This window comes from Lotus japonicus, chromosome 6 (assembly GCF_012489685.1).
Source record: "Lotus japonicus ecotype B-129 chromosome 6, LjGifu_v1.2".
NCBI classification, from domain to species: Eukaryota; Viridiplantae; Streptophyta; class Magnoliopsida; order Fabales; family Fabaceae; genus Lotus; species Lotus japonicus.
In genome coordinates, this window is record NC_080046.1 from 14439949 (window position 1) to 14448477 (window position 8529).

The 8529-nt window shown below is 39.3% G+C and overlaps 1 long non-coding RNA gene across 1 annotated transcript; it reads right to left on the bottom strand.

Moving 5' to 3' along the window:
* Positions 1 to 6843: 6843 nt before the first annotated feature.
* LOC130725943 (uncharacterized) lies at positions 6844 to 8275 on the bottom strand. Its single transcript, XR_009014650.1, has 3 exons — positions 8043 to 8275; positions 7824 to 7926; positions 6844 to 7613 (listed from the first exon to the last, which is right to left on the bottom strand). It is a non-coding gene; the product is annotated as an uncharacterized LOC130725943 (long non-coding RNA).
* Between the last annotated feature and the right edge of the window lie 254 nt (positions 8276 to 8529).

Here is an 8529-nt window from a genome sequence, read left to right on the forward strand (position 1 = left end):
GCACCACTTCTGATTCTGGCTCTTTCTCAGTCTCAACCACCTCAGGCTCTCTATCAAGCACCACTTCTGATTTTGGCTCTTTCTTAGTCTCAACCACCTCAGACTCTTTCTCATTCACAATCACTTCTAGTTCTGGTTGTTTCTCAGTCTCAACCACCTCAGGCTCCTTCTCATTCACAACCACCTCAGGATATAGCTCTATCATATCAGGATCCTTGTAAGCAAGTGTAACACCCCGATTTCGGTGGCGTCACTTTAGTAACCAAAATAAACTTAATGCGGAAAAAACGTGAATATTTTTTTTTTCGATAATAACTAAGACAAGACTGAATTAAATAAAACCCAACAATAACAATAATCAGAACTAATATACAATATATAAACAGCCCCCGCTGTAGTAGCAACCTCGTCACGAGTAACCTCCAGTGACGGAAAGAAAAGTGCGACGCCTGTAGGCAATATATACAATCCAAATAAAAAGGGTGAAGTGCCCGCAACACCATCCCTCAAAACTGAAAATCAGCTGACCCAATGGCCTGAAAATAAGACCTCCTAAGTCCAACCAACTCTCTGTGATTCCCGTAAGGAAACCACACAAAAAGCTATAGGCGGATCTACCCTATCCCCTAAGTGACAAATGAAGCAAGACTGTCAGAGCTAAAACTCTACTCCTACACTAATCCTAACTCGAGGAGCTCATACCCACACTCAAAACTATGTGCTAGCATGATCGTCGTCTGAATCAGAATCCAGAACGACCAAGTCTACCAACCCTATCCGTCCTCCCCTCGCAACCGCAGTACGCTCCGATGCTGGACTCACTGGCTTAGGGCCCGAACGCTGATCATCAATGATCGCAACAGAGGGTGCACTAGACCCTGCCGAAGGCACTCCCACTGGAATCTCCTCTGAGGGATCCTCCTCCTCTGAAGATGACGGTGGCGGCGGTGCTCCTCCGAATCCTGGTCCGCAGTGAACGCCCGGTGGCAAGTTGAAGCTGATAGAGCATCGCCTCAACACTCCTGACCTCAAGAGTCCTCCACTGTCCACGTGGTCCTCCATGATGCGCCCCAAATACGTCGCTCGATGGCTCGCGGGGTCAACCACCCACGACCCGGGGTCGTCCTGATCGATCATCTCATACCTAATCCCCCCCGAAGGGTGGACCATGGTGAACCAATCCGCAATATTCATCTGACAAAAGGCGTTGTCCGCCAAAACACACACAGAAGACGCGAGGGTCAACTCTAAAGAACTATGTAGATAATAAACCCAATAGGTACAAATAATAAATAGCCACTTAGGCTTATAACTAGAGATGTCATTCCTAGGGTTGCATGTTCCATATCGAATGTAATTGACAACAATAACAAATAGCATGTTCCAAATAGGATTGACAAATAACAATCACACTCAACAACTAAATTAGTATGTATGTTGCATGATATGCAATGCAGGTTAACCCAGTCAACCAATATGCATTCTGGAACGGATGGACATCATCGGATCAGCCCTTCACCAGCCACGGTGGTGCCATTTCGGCCCGTGATGCCTCTTACTCCAACATCATCATGTAGCCAGATCAGCATAAAACCCGAAGGCCTGCCATTTCGGTCTGCTACTAAGAGTCACCTAGCAGCGCTCTTACGCGGAAATCCTGGTCTTATAACCAATTTTGGAATCCGCCGTGGTCCGGTATCTCGCCGTGTTTAAACCACTTAATGAGTGCATGCAATGCAGTGATTAGCCAAACAACGTCTCCGACCTCACTCGACACGTCGCCACGTGTTCTAGCTAAATTAATGTCTCTAAAAGCTTACCCTAAGGTAAAGTCGATTCTGCGACAAAATACAATAATCATTAAACGAGTGCAACCACTCACGATGACTCTTCGGGTCATCAATACTCTCACGAAGTCTCACGCTTCAGTGAAGTTTCATGCTCTCACAAGGTCTCACGCCTCAGTGGAGTTCCATGCTTTCCACAAGGTCTCACGCCTCAGTGGAGTATCCCGCATTCACAAGGTCTCACGCCTCAGTGAAGCTCCTCGGCTCATCCCTTGGATGGCTAACAAATTGCTCAACGAGCGAAGAAGTACCAACATACTCAGAACTTACCAAACTCCTCAACACTTGGATCCGAAGACACTCCTCGCTTTTCCAAAACCATGATTTGACTTCCAATGCCTTCCTTCGAGGTTGTTATCATTACTTAAAGATTTTGAGGTTATTTAAGGTCTTATGAATTTTCTTTATAAAATAGATTCCATTTTGTCTTATCGCAAATCTTATACATTTGCAGGATCTCCCAATCCCAAGTTGCTTCCAGAGGATGTCTCGATCCACTAAACAAGATTAAGGCCCGAACCTCGTTCGTCCTATCAAACTTTCTCAAAACTCTCAAAATAAAATCGGCATGACCTGCCCGCTATTCTCACCATTCAGAATCTCAGATTCCAGTACAGAGCATATTTAAATCATCACAATCAACAACATGTCATATATCAATAAATCGCATCATAAACACTTAGCACTTAGCATATAAAGCATGCACCACACATCCTAGATTACCCACATAGCACATAGCATGTAAGACAATCTCAAAAACATTCAGTAGATGAATCATCTACATTGTCAGCCGAAGCCTCAGAAAACATTTTCCAATCACACACAATTCCAGTGCATAAACAGTAAACAATGTCGAAACATCGACCCTAAGCATTAACTAGAGATTCAGTGAGAAGCCCTCACCTGAAAGTTCTCCAGAATGGTCAACTAGTGCTTCCTCGCACTCAAAGTGTTGGTCCTCGGGGAAATCCTCAAAAGTACCTTTACAATGAAATCACAGAATACTATAAGAATCTATCGGAAACTAAGATATCGATACTTACTAAGGTTACTCGAAGTAATCTATACTCTAAGGTACGATAATCTAGCGCGAAAAGACAAGTTTTCGGAAAAGGAAATTTCCTCCTCCCCCTCTAAATAGGCTCGGCCACTTTACACAATTATGGGGCTCGATTTTTCTTCGATCAAACTTGGTTCCTATGCTTTCATAAGCCGTAACTAAGAGTATTCTGAACTCGGAAAAATTATCGGATCAAAAACTGTCGCAGGGGTATTTTGGTCATGATTTTTAACTTAGGATTTTCAAAACTGAAATCCCAAAAATAAAATTTTGCAGGGACGTTACCAACGACGTTTATGACAACTAATCCTACTAGCACTAAGCTAAGGCGATAGTTTTCAGCCTAAAGGTTGAAGCTTTACTTCAAAAGTTCCAAAAATGGGTATTTTAGGTTCAAATTGATTCCGGCGGAATTCCGGCGACATAACGGAAAATCTAATCCGGCAGAAGTGATCTTGGGCACATATAGAAGAGGTTTAGAATCAGAAATGAAAGATTCAGGATAGTTTTGTAAAAACCCATAAACTATCCACTCAAAAAACTCTACAGAAAAGCTATGGAAAAAGCGATCAGAGGTAAGGATTAGCGACTATACCTCGAAGCCTTGAAGCAGCAACTGATTGATCGACGATCAAGCAAGAATTGAAGAAAAGCTCTTCTTCCTCTTCCTTCTATGGAGCTCGCGGCCTTGGAGAGAAAATGAAGGAGTTTTTGCAATTTTTCTCACCTTTCTTGCTATATATAGAAGATGGCAAATCGCGGGAAAATGAAAGTTTCGCGAATCTGATTTTTCCGGCGTCATTCTCCGTGAATTAATAGATATGTTTTGGCAAAAGAATTCCAAAACCATAAAGAGGTCTCCTTGTATTTTTGGCAACTAATGCATAGTCGGTATAAAACTATTTTACCCGATAAGTTGCTTTTTGCATCGAATGTCGGAATAGAAAACTTCCTTCTGAAGAAAGATTGAAATCATCAAGAGAAATGGGTGTACGCGTGTAGAATATTCATTTGAAGCTCTGAATAGATAAAGTCTTCATTGTCGAGAAATTCTAGGGTTTTGAAATACCAGGGATTCGGTTTCGGCAAACTTCCGATGATTGGAATCGGTCGTTCGTAGATCCTAGAGTTTCGCCTCGAAACAATTTTGATATATGGAAAAAGAGAAGTTCTAACATTTCTCTGAAGATTTTTGGAATTAACTGCCATCGTGCCTAAAAGTGAAAATTAGCTATATACTAGGGTTTCTGACCTAGGTTTAAGCGTAAAACGTTCGTGCTATAACTTTTATCGATCATAATGCAATCCTTGAACTTTTCCTGAACTTTCTCCTTCCTAAATATATTTCATTTAATAAACTTTCGTTCAGGTTTCCCTTCACATTACATCAACCCTAATCGTGAATAAGAAATTTATTCACTTAGCATGAACTTAAAAACTCGGGCCTTACAGCAAGTAAGGGTATTTCTTCAACAACTTCATGCTCTTGCACAGTGTGTTGAACATATACTTCTATTTGACTCTCACCTTTCACATCTACAACCAATTGTCTCACATTTGCATCATTTTTCAAAGGCTTTAAACTAGTAGACCCATCACTTTCCTTGTGCTTATACCACAACCCATCATGGATGAGATATCAAAGGGCTTTGACCATCTTGCCCACCTCAAGTGTAGAAAGTTCATCAATATCCAACGGTGGACAGTAATCAACTAACCCATTTTCATATGGCATGGATGGCTGAAATGTCAGTGCACCCCCGTGATGCTCGTTCAATGATATCTTATGTGCCACAGTTGGCTTGAAACAAGACAAAATAAGGTCACTATTACTATATTCAACATACTACTATTACTATATTCAACACATATTCGAATTAAAGAAATTAAAGAAACCCTAAAACATTATCCACCATGCATTGAAATCCTTCAACAACCCATCATTCAACAGACAACGACACAGATAAAGACATAAAGAGAATAAAGGGAGTAGGCAGAATATTAAAGAATCCTAACCTAGCCACATGGTTTGGTGGTAATGGATCCCCAAAGAACCAAAAGTTATTGCCAGTGCTTTTCTCAGGGGACCACCACACTCTCCTTTCTCGGACTTTTCCCCTTTGTGGGACTTTTCTTCTTGTGGTCATTTCCCACTTGCTTAGGACTCCTCTTGACTGCAAGTTTCCCCTTTCCACTTTTCTTCGCTTGTCCATCCCTCATTTCCTTCGTCCTGGCCATCAAACACCCTTTCTTCCTCGATCTTCACCGTCGATTTTCTTAATCACAGTCTCCACCACGAGGTCGTCGATCTTCTCTCGTATGCGCTGCACAACCTTGTTTCCTCCGCTGTGCGATTTTGGTCGATTTAGGGTTTCTAATTTTGGGGCTAATTTGGGATTATATTTGAAGCTTCACTCACGTGCCTCTCACATTTCACTCTCTCTCCTATATGGTTGTAAGATCACAGAAAAAAGCCACATACCAAAAACGTGTTATTTTTAGGACGGAAAAGAGGTGGGGGACCAAAGTTGTTAACGGGGACTAATGTTAGGGATGCGTTATGGGATTTTTTAAGTTTGGGGACCCTGATGGTACATATAGCGTTCGTGGGGGACCAAAAGTGCGATTAAGCCTTAAATTTTACGCCCTTCTCAACAATATGATGAACCTCATCCACCTAAATCCCCTAAATCCCAATCGCCCAAAACAATTGCATTTATTAAAAACTCATTATTAAATGATGAAAGTAATATTAGATCATAAACTGTCCCCGAATGATAGCTCAAGTGGTAAGAGTTAGGGGACATATCAGTTGGGGTGGGGCGGTCTAGGGATCAATCCCTAAAAGGAGTAATTTATCTTTCCAATGTAAAAAAATCACAAACTAGAAATTGCAAAATACAAATAATTTTCACTATTTAATAAATACTTTATAAATAAAAATTAATAATTTTTTGATTATTCAAGAATAAACACAATAAGTTTCTTAGATCACTGTGGATCCCAATATAATTGAGAAAGAAGTATTAAATTTGAAAATCCAACATCGACGACTACGTCGTTGATGATCGACTACATTACTTACAACAATAAGGTCGTCTGTAGTTTCCATAATTCTTGTACACTGTGTTTGTTTGTAGAGAGATAGAGAAGAGATGGAGGGGGAGAGAGAGAGATAGAGGGAGGAAAGAGGTGCCATGTGTGTTTGGTTGTTGGAGAGAGGAGGGAAGAGAGAGTTTAATTGGTGGGTCCCACGCCTTTATTTGGTCTCTCCAATTTGAAGAGAGGAAATGAACAGTAAAGGGGGGAGAACATGTGCCAGTTTTTTTTTTTTTCAATTCCGTCATGTTTAGTGGCGGTTTTAAACCGCCACTTTATTTTTTTTGCATTTTCTTTACATTTTTGTGGCGGTTTAGAACGACCACTATATGCTTTTTGACTTTTTTGTTTTTAAAAATGTTTTTTTATTCAAAAATTAATTTTTCTCTCTCTCTTCCACCTCATTATTCTTCATCTCTCTCTTCTTTATCTCTACCATACCAAACAACCTCTAAATTCACTCTATTTCTCTCTACTCAACTTCTCTCTTCTCTACTCTCTCTTCCCTATCTCCATCTTCGCTACCAAACAAAGCAGTAGTGATATGAAATTAGCTCTTGGCAATTTGGTTCAAAGAGCATGCATGCTTTGCAAACTCCACAAATCTTTGTTTGGCAAAAGGAAAGCTTCTAGGTAGTGGGTTTATTAAATTCTCTTCAAAATTGATTTCTCACTGTTTTCAACAAGTACCTGTAGATTATTCTCTTTTTCTTTAAAATAGCTGGTGATTCTCTTATCATTCTACTAGTTTATATGGACGGAATTAGACGGAAAACTAAAAGTGTAAACGGAGGTTATCGTTATGGACTAGAAGTATAATTGATTTTTGTTGGGAACTACTTGCACGCAAAAGATAAAGTGGCCCACTACTAGAAAAACTACTTTTAACATCGGGCCAAAATCACTTTTTACATCGGTTCATAACCGATGTAAGTAAGGGTGATGTAGTATGTCACCACCTTTTCACATCGGTTGTACAACCGATGTGAAAAGTAATTTTTCACATCGGGCGAATCAAATAACCGATGTGAAAAGTATACATTTCACATCGGTTGGTAGGAAATAACCGATGTGGAAAGTTAGACATTTTACATCGGTTATTTTCGCAACCGATGTGAATACTCTTTTTTTTTTTTTATATACATATTTTACATCAGCTGATTTTCTAACCGAAGTGAAATGTCCTTTTTTTTCCTTTTTTTTCAGTTTTTTTACAGTAATTTGAGCTGAATATTCATTGATCATTAATAATTGATCATGCATTGCCAAATATTTTTTGGAAAAAACCAAGGAAACGGTCCAAAGCCAAAATACAAAGTAACCAAAACTAGCTAAGCTAAAGATAAACTAGCTAAGCTAAAGAAAAGACTAAGGTAGTAAGAACTCTAAAGCTACTAATCCAAAGGCAACAAACTGCCCAAATGTTAGTGCCTATCCCAAATTTTACCAAGCCTCCAAGACCACCAATACAACAAAAAGAGATTCACTACCACTTGAAATTCTGAGCCACGCAATTCAGCAGAAAAAGTGCCTCATATGAATCCATTCAATCATCTCTCCACCAATCTACTGTCCATATCAGCAAAATTCCCAGCAATTCAATCAATCTAGCATAAACAAACTAATGATATGATCAGTATATCAGCTAAACAAACTCAACAAGCAACATATAGCCAAAACAAAGACAAAAGAGAATAAAAAACTAGAGTATAACAAGGTACGTACGCACGCATCAAGTGCAGCAAAGACAAATGCAGGTGCAGAAAAAAGCACAATACAAAGAGAGCTAAGGTTTTTCAGACAGTTTAGGCATAAACCTGATAAATTCTAAGGTTTAATCAACTCTAGAAAACAAGTTGCCCAACTGTTTCGCAAATCATACAACTCTTCTTCTGTTAATGCCGTTGGATCATTGAATACCTACAATTTGTACAATGGGTTAAAATACAAGGTTTGTGACATTTTGATGAAGAACTCAAACAGTGAGACAAACTAATTAAGAGACAAACATTTAACTTATCATAAAATTAAAATACCTCATTCCAAGACTTAGTAATATTAGCAGAGACAATGTCAAGCATATTCTTCATCACATAATATCCACAATCATTCCCATTAGGCTGCAACCTTGCCTACAAATGAATTCGATGTTTATACACTTAATATATATCAAAACAACAACAACAAGACGCAACCATAATCTACCCTACACTTACTTTGGGACGAACCAATTCAGCCCTTTTTTTACTACCCTCAGCCAATTGATAAATCTCCATAGCTCTATATCAAAAAAATTGAAAACAATCAACAAAGAAAATTAAACATTTCAGGGTAATAGGACATAAATATATAACAAAATGGCGGCCTAACTAGATTTTGGTGGTTACAGGCGAAGTTAGATAAATATTACACAGCTTACTGACCAAGAAATACAAGCTATCATAGTTTTATTGAACCAAATAATAAGGTAGTTGTAACTGATGTTTCAGAACTTCATCCTGGTTCACTTGTTTAAATGAACTC